This window comes from Lactuca saligna, chromosome 6 (assembly GCF_052625555.1).
Source record: "Lactuca saligna cultivar CGN05327 chromosome 6, ASM5262555v1, whole genome shotgun sequence".
Classification (NCBI taxonomy): domain Eukaryota; kingdom Viridiplantae; phylum Streptophyta; class Magnoliopsida; order Asterales; family Asteraceae; genus Lactuca; species Lactuca saligna.
The window spans coordinates 113,012,045-113,023,487 of record NC_136422.1 but is presented as its reverse complement, the minus strand read 5'-3'; the positions used below and the strand labels follow the sequence as shown (position 1 = coordinate 113,023,487).

The 11,443-nt window shown below is 38.5% G+C and overlaps 1 pseudogene; it reads right to left on the bottom strand.

The window, feature by feature from the left end:
• Positions 1-9,736: 9,736 nt before the first annotated feature.
• Positions 9,737-11,090, bottom strand: LOC145002826 (26S proteasome regulatory subunit 7-like; annotated as a pseudogene).
• Positions 11,091-11,443: the final 353 nt, after the last annotated feature.

Here is an 11,443-nt window from a genome sequence, read left to right as displayed (position 1 = left end):
TGAGTTTTCTCACTATACTGTACCCGGAGGGGTTTTATTGTGTGACCGGAAGGTTGGATATGTTATGAGTGGTATGCATTGTATATCATAAGTTAACCGTTTGTATGTGCTATGTATGCTATGCTTGATATGGGCCGGAAGGCATTATGTTATGGGCCGGAAGGCATATATGTTATGGGACGAAGGCGTTGTGATGTGGGTCGTAAGGTTGACGCGGGTAGTACCGGAAGGTTTACCGGGTTGGGACAGAAGTCCCCTAAGACACATGGACCGGAAGGTCAGCGCCTAGAAGGGAGTATGTGCGTAACTAGTATTTTTGGGAATTCACTAACCTTTTATGCTTACAGTTGTTGTTTTACGTGTTTCAGGTACCACCGAGGACCGTGGGAAGGCGCCGGCGTGATCTGTACACACTATCGGAGGAATTATTGATGATCTTGGGATTTACATGATTTGTATTATGTTATGATACATTGGACTTTATGACTTGATTTGGATGAAAAAATGTTTTAAGAAATGAAAATTTTGTTTTGAAAATTTACGTTGTTACAAAAGTAAAGTTCGTAGCCTGTACCTTCAGTGACAAAGCCCTAACTTGGTGGAACGGCCGAGTCAAATCCCATACCCTACCTGTAGCCATTGCTATGGGTTGGGAAGCCATGAAAGAACTCCTTCTGGCTGAGTAGTACCCTCGGTGTGAAATACAAAAGTTAGAGCACGAGCTCTGGAACCTGAAGATGAAGGGTTCTGATATTGCAGCATACACATCGAGGTTTGATGATCTGGCACTGCTCTGTCCGGGAATGGTTACCTCGGAGAGTAAGAAAATAGAAAGATTTATTTGTGGGCTGACCCAGCCAACCAAGGGAAATGTCTTATCTGCATGGCCGGATATGTATGACAACGCCAAGAGTTTAGCCCAGACCCTAATTGATCACAGTGATGATGTTGAGGAAACCACCGCCACCCCTGAATTGACCAAGAGGAGTGGTGAGAAAAGGAAATTTTGGAAGAAGAAGAATGGTCAATCTTCCCACGGATCCTCAAAGAAACAGCAGACTGTAGCAGTCCATGCTGCTACTACCCCCATTGTTGTTGCTTCTGTTGTGGGATCTATAGCCCAAAACCCTACCAGTAGGTATGCTGGTAACCTTCCTCTGTGTGAGAAGTCCAAATTCCACCATTACCCCGGCTCCTGCCGCGAGCTATCATGCGCTAACTGTGGTAAAAGGGGGCACACGGTTCAATTCTATAAGGCACCAGCCCAGTCAGCCAACCAATCTTCTGGAGCAGGTGTTGGTCAAGCCTGCTACAATTGTGGAGAAGTTGGGCACATCAAGAGGAATTGTCCCAAGAAAGCAACAATTGATGATACCGGGAGATTCCTATCTATGGCGCGGGAGGAGGCAGTCGCCGATCCCACTGTTGTTTCGGGTACGTTCCTTCTCGACAACTCTTATGCTAGTATTATTTTCGATTCGGATGTTGAAAGAAGTTTTGTTAGTCATTCGTTCAAACATAATCTAAAACCTAATCCTCAACCATTAACCGAAACGTTTACCGTCGAGATGGCTAATGGTGAGAAAGAAAGCATTAGCGATGTATTCATAGGTTGTACCCTTACAGTAAATGATCATTCATTTCCCGTCGATCTTATGCCAGTCTCCATTAAGATCTTTGATGTTACCATTGGCATGGATTGGTTGAGTCCCAATCATGTTGATATCCTTTGCTACGAAAAATCAATTCGTCTCAACCTATCTTTGGGTCAAACTCTCATAATCTATGGCGATAAACTCAGCTCCAACCTTCGCATCATTTCCTGCATCAAAGCTCAGAAACTCTTGCGAAAGCAGTGCCAAGCATTCCTAGCCCATGTAATCAACGAGAGACAAGAAATTAAAGACCTCGCGAGCATCCCGAAAGCTTGTAATTTTCCTGATGTCTTTCCAGAAGAGCTTCCAGGAATTCCTCCCGAACGTCAGGTCGAATTTCGCATTGACCTAATTCCTGGAGCTACCCCCGTAGCCAAGTCTCCATATTGCCTAGATCCAGCAGAAATGAAGGAGTTATCTAGCCAACTCAAAGAGTTACTCAGTAAAGGGTTCATCAGATCAAGTTCCTCACCCTGGGGAGCTCCGGTTTTATTTGTAAAGAAGAAAGATGGATCCTTCCGGATGTGCATCGACTACCGTGAGTTGAACAAGTTGACCGTCAAGAACCAATATCCCCTTCCGCGAATAGATTACCTCTTCGATCAACTTTAGGGAGCCAGCTACTTCTCAAACATAGACCTTCGGTCAGGGTACCATCAGTTACGAGTTCTTGAGAGCGATGTTTCCAAAACAGCTTTCAGGACTCGATATGGACACTACGAGTTCGTAGTAATGCCCTTCGGTTTAACCAATGCACCGACTGTGTTCATGGACCTAATGAACCGGGTATGCCGTCCCTTCTTAGACAAGTTCATCATCGTGTTCATAGACGACATACTTGTCTACTCCAGAAGTGAAGAAGACCACAAGCAACACTTGAGGTTAGTTTTGGAGACCCTTAGATCCGAGAAGTTGTACACGAAACTTTCCAAATGTAAATTCTGGATACGGAAGGTAAATTTCCTTGGTCACGTGGTAAGCAAGGAGGGTATTCATGTGGATCCTTCCAAGATTAAAGCGATAGAGAATTGGTCGGCACAAAAGACACCCACAGAAATCTGTCAATTCTTGGGTCTCGCCGGCTATTATCGGAGATTCATCCAGAACTTCTCCAAAATCACCAAACCCCTAACCACTCTAATACATAAAGGTGTACCCTTTTGTTGGAGTGAAAAACAAAAAACATCGTTCCAAACGTTAAAGCAAGCCTTGTGTAGCGCACCTGTTCTGTCCCTACCCGAAGGGACAGAAGACTTCGTTGTCTTTTGTGATGCATCTAATCAGGGCTTAGGCTGTGTGCTTATGCAAAGAGGAAAAGTGATTGCTTATGCCTCAAGACAACTGAAAGCACATGAGGTCAACTATACCACGCACGACTTGGAGTTAGGAGTCGTAGTCTGTGCACTGAAGATGTGGAGGCATTATCTCCATGGAACCAAGTGTACGATCTTCACTAACCATAAAAGCCTACAACACATCCTCAATCAGAAAGAACTAAACATGAGGCAACGCCGATGGGTAGAGCTACTCAGCGATTGTGAGTGTGAAATCCGCTACCATCCTGGCAAGGCAAATGTGTTACCAGATGCCCTTAGCCGAAAGGAAAGTTCAAGTCGTAAGGTAAGGACACTGACGATGACTATCAATTCCCATTTATCCATGCAAATCCAAGACGCCCAGATAGAAGCCCTTAAACATGAGAACAAATCAAGAGAAACTTTGAGGGGAATGGATAAGAAACTTTAGATCAGAGGTGACGGAGTCTACTGTTTCATGGATCGAATCTGGATTCCAAAGTCTAGAGGATTCAAGGAAATTGTCTTCGAGGAAGCACACAAGAACAAATACTTTGTTCACCCAGGTTCAGATAAGATGTACCTAGATCTCAAGAAACAATACTGGTGGCCGAACATGAAATCCGAGATCGCTACGTTTGTGGGCAAGTGTCGGACTTGAGCCAAGGTAAAAGTCGACTACCAGAAACCCTCAGGTCTGCTCCAGCAACCCGAGATACCCAAATGGAAATGGGAGATGATTACCATGGATTTCATCACCAAGTCACCCAAGTGTCCGAGTGGGTACGCTACCATTTGCATAATTGTCGATTGTTTGACAAAATCAGCTCACTTCATCCCGATTAGAGAATCGTTCAAGATGGAAAGACTCGCACAGATCTACATCCAAGAGGTAGTTCGACTGCACGGTGTACCTGCATCCATTATCTCTGATCGAGATAGCAGATTTACCTCCAGATTTTGGTAGTCTTTTCTGAAGGCTCTTGGAACTAAACTAGACATGATCACGGCTTATCACCCTCAGACCGAAGGTCAGAGTGGGAGAATTATCCATACCCTGGAAGACATGCTTAGGGCATGTGTCATCGATTTCGGCAAGTCGTGGGACACACATTTTCCTTTGATCGAGTTCTCATACAACAACAGTTACCGTACCAGTATCAAGGTTGTCCCGTTCGAAGCCCTCTATGGTCGCAAGTGCAAATCCCCTCTATGCTGGGCCGAGGTAGGGGACACGCAGCTAGCCAGGAGTCGATTTCCCGACAGTGCTCTCACTGATCCTGAAATCATCCGTGAAACCACCGAGAAAATAATCCAGATCCGAGAACAACTAAAAGTTTCACGAGACCGATAGAAGAGTTACGCTGACATACGACGGAAACCTCTGGAGTTCCAGGTTGGAGACCGTGTCCTATTGAAGGTCTCGCCGTGGAAAGGCATGGTATGCTTTAGAAAGCGTGGGAAACTTAACCCAAGATACATTGTACCCTTCGAGATCCTCGCCAGGATCGGTGTTGTAGCCTATAAACTTCGATTACCTCATGAGCTCAGTAACATCCATCCCGTCTTCCATGTCTCAAATCTCAAGAAGTGCCTATCTGATGAAACCCTAGTGATTCCTTTAGATGAGATTGAGATCAACGAAAACTTGAACTTCGTGGAGGATCCAATCAAAATCATGGATCAATAGATCAAACACACGAAACAAAGCTGCATCCCGATAGTGAAGGTTCGCTGGAATGCCATGCGGGGACCGGAGTTCACTTGGGAGCGTGAAGACTCAATGAAACAGAAGTATCTGCATCTCTTTCCAGATCCATGATTTCTATCTTAATTCTGAATTTCGGGACGAAATTCCCTCTAACGGGGGATAATGTGACAACCCGAAGTTCGTTCCATCTATTGTAACCTTCGTGTTAATATATTCATCGTTTTCGATTCGTTTTCGTTACGTCAATAAATTAAGTCATAATTATGGGACTTCTATTATGAATTAATGAGTGTCTAAACATGTTTAGAACTCACATTAACACTTCATATTAGTAATCGGAAACATTTTAGAATCGACCATATCGGATTACGGTAACTCAATCGGGTGCGACCAAAAGTGATCTAAGCTTCCATTTGAAGCTTTTGCTCTCTCTCAGTACTCTCTCTCTAACCTCTCTCCTCAATCCAAATTCAGGGTTCAAAAGCACCAATTTAAGGCTCAAATTCATGAAGATAACTTCCCTAACTCATTGTATAGCACCTGTAGGCTTCAAATCCGAGTTCAAACAATCAATTAGGACCATTTTCATGTGTGCACGGTCCTAGAACATGCTTGGACCGTAAACACACATTTAAGGGATTTTTCAACCTTTAAACCATTCCAAACCAACTTTGGACCTTAGATATGACTTTATGGCTTATCAATTCGGACTTGGAACACCTTAATCATGATTTTTGAGGAGTAAACATGAGTTTACTGCCCAATAACAAGCTTGGGCTGTAAACTCATCATTCATGGAGAGTAAACTCAAATCTAAGTGTTTAAAAGCCATTTAAACACACCATTAGCGTTGGAATAAATCCTAGAATCAACCAATACTATTTTTGAGGCCTTAAACATGCTGAAATCCCCTCATTTGAGAGTTTACGCCCATAATCCCCCAAGGACAGGTTCCAGGGCCGTAAACTCATTTAGATGAGTCAAATGGTGCCCAAAATTCATCCTAAGGCTTGTATAAATTGTTAGAATCACATATGATTAGTCTAAGGCCATTAAATCATCAATTCAAGGGGGTATAGGATCTTACGGCCTTAAACTCCTTTTTTAGGGCCGTAAACTCCCTTTGATGGTCCATTTGGTGGTAAAACTTATTCCTATGCCTTAGATTAATTCATAGCAACCCTTCATATGTGTTAATTGACCATTTGGCACTATAAAATCCTATATTCATTAGTTCATGGCCGTCAACTCCTATAGGCATGGTATTAGGGCCGTAAACTCCCTAAGGAGTTTACTCTTGAAGTCCCAAATCATTATCCAATCCATATACGTCCGTAGATGTCACCCGGGTCACTCCAAACACTTGATTTGAAGTGTTTTCGCGTATTGGAGTGTGTAATCTTATCTAATTAGTGATTTAAAGTCTAATTAGATACATTTGTATACTATATCATATTACATAGGAACCTCGCGCGTTATCAAGTCCCGAACCGACACATAGCCTCCAAACCGTCACGTTTTCTCGCCTGGTGAGTTCATACCCTACCCATCATCAATGTTTTCATCGTTTTCAGGGGGAATACAAGCAAAGTACAAGTAATACTTGTACACAAAACTTGTTTTATATACATTGTGTTTCATATTACATATGCTTTTAACACTGACAGTCATAACAAACAACTGTTTGAACCTACATAACACATTATCATGTTATTTGTGAATTACATTATAAATTATTGTATTTATATTTTCACAAATGTTTTCCCACAATATAACAGTTAAAAGCATAACATTTGAACATGGTTTTTTCCTCGGTAACACTCCACAAAGATACGCGAGTGGAGGATAGTCATTTGATCTTTCAGTATTATTACTAGTAAATTTGTGAATCCAGTAATTGGAGACACGTCCTCGGTGAACACTCCACAGAGATACGCGAGTGGAGGACTGCCCCCATAACCAAAATCTCTTAGATAGGGAGCATGACTTGAGTGTATAGATCTATACGGGGCTGACTACCCCGTACCTGGTTTCTAGCTACAACCGAACCGAAAGGTTCAAGGGTGACGAAAGTCATAAGGATGTGGACTACATATTGCCATATCTAGTCTATTGTATCGTTATGGAACTCGCAATTTGGATAATAGAGATTTACATTTTAGTAATAATGGGTTAAGTAACTAGTTTACTTGGTATTTATTAGTTTTATAAACGTGTTAAAACTAATACGTTTTCAGTGTACATCTTTTACATTACATTTCGGGTGGGTAAACTAACATGTACTTTACAAGGGTAACCAGGTTTTCAGTATACATCTTTCACATTAGGAAAATATGGGATTTTCCTGGGATCACAGTTAAACATAACCAGAACCGTGTAACCTAACAGTTAACCAAAAATTACTTTTAAGAAAATATGAGATTTTCTTGGGTCGTAACATTTTCAGAAACCAAAAGGAAACTCGTACATTTTTCACAAACAAAAACCTCTTATGAACTCACCAGCTTTATGATGATTTTCAAACTGCTTGTATTCTCAAGTCCGCATTAGACAGGTACCCGATGATCCTTTTTTTCGAAGACGGAGTGCATCAAAGATACGTCTTGTTTTTGTTCATATATATGTATAACACTGTACAACTTTACTTTTGAACAAATGTAAATTTCTATATGTAATGTAATGGTTGTTTACTTTGATTACTATGTGCATTGTATTTGATACTCAACATGGAGTCCGTCCCGGACAATGATTATGCCTTGGTTTTCGGGGTGTGACAGCTTATGTCTATAAAAAAAATTTATAAACCATGAACAATGTTTACAGTAACAGTACGATACACTAAACAAGCAAATGATATTTATATGAGGTTGATAAGGGCTCACTCAATCTGAAAGAAGCTTTACATTTGAATCGATTTGAATAGCTATAAGTTTAGTACAATTGGTTATGTCAGTTTCTTTTAAGATTTCTAGGCTATGCTTCCATTAAAAGATAAAGACATCAAAAGACACGTTGCGTTTCTGCATATATGTGATTGAAATTGTTTAAGTAAAGTTTCTTTGTTTTCTACCAAACTTCATAGCAAGAATGATATTAGCTAATTTGCAGCCAATATTAGTTGATTTTCAGTCAATATTCAACATAAAGTCATAGACTAAGCCAGCTAACCTAACCATATGCTAAAATCATTGTGGATAAAATAACAAGAAGCTTCATGAGTATTAGATGATGTACACATAGAGAAACAGAAAGGATGCAATGATCAAAACAAGAAAGTGTGTAATGAAGTAAAGTGGGAAATTGTAAAGAAACAGAACCACACTATAAGGGTTATTGACATATCAAAAGAGAGAAAAGAAATGAACTAGTGAAAGGTGGCAACTTTGCGAGCAAATCAAAGCTTTAAATTTTAAAAAAACGGAAGAAAAAGCTTAAATGCAGTTACTTGTCCCAAAAAGCCAATAGTACCACTTTCCACCAAGGGTTTTTTTCCCTTCGAACTTCTGTATGGTTGAATGGGTAATGATGTTTATCTGGATAAAGTGTTGTATAAATAAGGTATGTTTCTTATTTAGACTTGATAAACAATCTGAATTAGTTGCTAACTCATGAAGATGCAAAACAGAAAGAAAGACATCTCATAATATGATTTTAGGACATCATAAGGAGTTGGAATAGCCATACCTTCTTTAACCTCTTCTTCTTATCTACTTTAATAGCCATAACCATTTTAGCAAGCCTAGCTAGGGTGTCATTGCTTATTACAATAGGTACTCCACTAGAAAAATGAGTTAGTATCATTACTTATCACTAAATCAACATAACTTTAACACCACAAATAACAATCTAAGTAAGTAAAAGTTATAAAACTAAAACTTATTTATATATATATATATATATATATATATATATATATATATATATATATATATATATATATATATATATAGAGGGAGAGAGAGAGATGGAGAAAGAGAGAGAGAGAGAGAGACATATCTTTACCACTTCTACCCTTCCCACATGTATCCCTTGGGATATATTGTTTTGATAACATTAATACCCATTAAAACATGTTAAATGTTTAATCTTTATTATGTAAAAAGGTTCAGATACCATGATGATGATGCAGCACTAGCATTACCTTGAAAACCATTGTTTAACTCAAATTAAATGTTAATTTAGATCTTATTAATATTATTATTATTATTATTTTAATTATTATTTCAAGATTTAAAACTAACCAGCTTGTTCGAATTCCTTTCTTTCCAATTGTATCTCTACACTAGGAAGATTCTACGAATACAAGTAGTTTCACATTTAGAGCTCTCGGAGCAAGCTAGATCTATGACGTTCTATAAAACAAGTCAAAATGACGATAATACCCGTGGAAATATGGTGAAAAAAAATCATTTCAAAACACAACCAACAAGGGGTGTATGACACTCATCCTTACTATCACTTTAATAATAATAATAATAATAATAATAATAATAATAATAATAATAATAATAATAATAACAACAATAACAATAGCAACAAAATTAATAAGAGTAATAACAATAAATTTTATAGCAAGCATAAAAAGGGGGGAGAGAGATATTTACAACTGGCTCCGAATAACATATAACTTCAATTCCTGAAACAGATTATAACAATAAACATAATAATGTACAACAATTGTAATAATCACAATGTAATGACATCTAGTTACTATTGTAATAACCTTTGCTTTTTTAACTTAACAGTCTCTTCGATAAATAAAAGTCATATTTACCTATCTAAATTTATTTATCTTTAATCAAGGGGAAAAAATTAGCCATTTAGACTTGAAGCAATCAAAGGGGTATATAAATATCTCTCAAGACAAAATTCACTATGAACACTAGCAAACCACAAAACATAAATATATCATTAATCAACTATTTGTAATTTGTTCGCTCCCATCTTGCCTTAGGAAAAAGGTTCAACTAACCACGACATAGGCAATATGAAAAACAAAAGAGACAATCCAACATCTCAACAACCTTAAAAAAACATATATCCCATGTCCATGTCTTTGGTTTCCAGCAACCAAATTAGTTGTACGCCATGTAGTATTGTATGGCACTAAACTTCTTATACCCCTTAATCACTTTATTAACTGCATCAAGAAAATCCTTCTCAGTCACCGTCTTCCTTCTTCATCTAATTGCATACATTCCAGCCGCAGTACACACACTCCTTATATCAGCACCTAAATCACAAAATCAATCCCTTAACTTTAATCAATTAACACAAATCACCCCAAAAAGAAAAACAAACAAAACATACACGTAGAATTCGACAAAGACGCGCCAAAAGCTCAAACCGAACATCCCTTTCATAGTTCATAGTCCGTGTATGAATCTTCAAAATTTGTGTCCTACTTTCCATATTTGGAACCCCAAACTCCACTTTCCTATCCAGTCTCCCAGGTCGCAAAAGTGATGGATCCAATGTATCAAGTCTGAAAGTATTCAACCAAATATGTGGAACAACAAATTTACAGGGTGTAAACTATAAATATTAACTCTATACCTATTTGTAGCCATGAGAACTTTGATGTTACCATGAGCATCAAATCCATCGAGCTGATTCATAATTTCAAGTATGGTTCTGAAAACCTCATTATCCCCACCTGCCCCATCATCAAATCTAGCAGCACCAATTACATCCACTCCATCAAAGAAAACAACACAAGCCTTTTTGGATCTTGCCATTTATCAAATAACAAGACTTAATTAAAAAAGGGTGTGTTTGGTAACAAATTTGAAAAGTATAGGGACCATAAATGTAAACCTGAAATAATTTGTGAACCATGAAAGCACCTTCACCAACAAACTTTTGAACAAGTTCAATTCCAATTACATGAATAAAACACGCATCAATTCTATTACCAATTGCTCTTTCCAAAAGTGTTTTTATACTTCCAGGTGGGCCATAGCAGAGGACACCTTTTGGAGGGCCAATTCCATGTTTTACAAATTTCTCGGGATGGAGCATGGGTAGTTCAGCAACCTACAAATCATAAATTATAAATGTAAATATTTTTGGTTTGTATTTAAGATTTATAATAGGAATGTATACTATAAATAGTTATAAACATAACACACCTCTCTCATTTTGTCAATTTCTTCTTTACATCCACCAACATCATTGTATTTGACATCTGGCTTTTCTTCTACTGTCATTATTGTTGCACTGGGGTCAATCTTGGGAGATAAAGGAATCCGAATGTGGTATTTTTTTTCTGTCAACACTGTCAATGTTGTTACCCCTTTATTGGTGTATGTCAAGAAAATTCCTGGTGTTGACTCTGTTGATATCCGGGCCAAACCAACCTGCTAACAATATTGATGTCCACTTGGCACCGTTGATAGAATATCTAAAGCACTTGTGGGAAACTGGCATTGAGACTTTTGATTCTTATAAGAAAGAATACTTTAATTTACGAGCAATATTACTTTAGACTATAAGTGACTTTCCCGCATATGGCAAACTTTCGGGTGTGTTACCAAAGGTTATTATGCTTGTCTAATATGTTCAAAGAATACTTGTTCACAATGGTTGCCAAAGTCCAAAAGAGTATGTTTCCTTGGGAATAGAAGATTCCTACCACTTGAACATCCTTTTCGTAAAAGAAAAAAACATTTCAACAATCAACAGGAGCATGATTTTATGCCACAACCATCATCAGGTAAAGATATTTATGAGTATATGGCGAGATTTGAGACTACATGGGGGTAAGAAGATAAAGTCAGAGA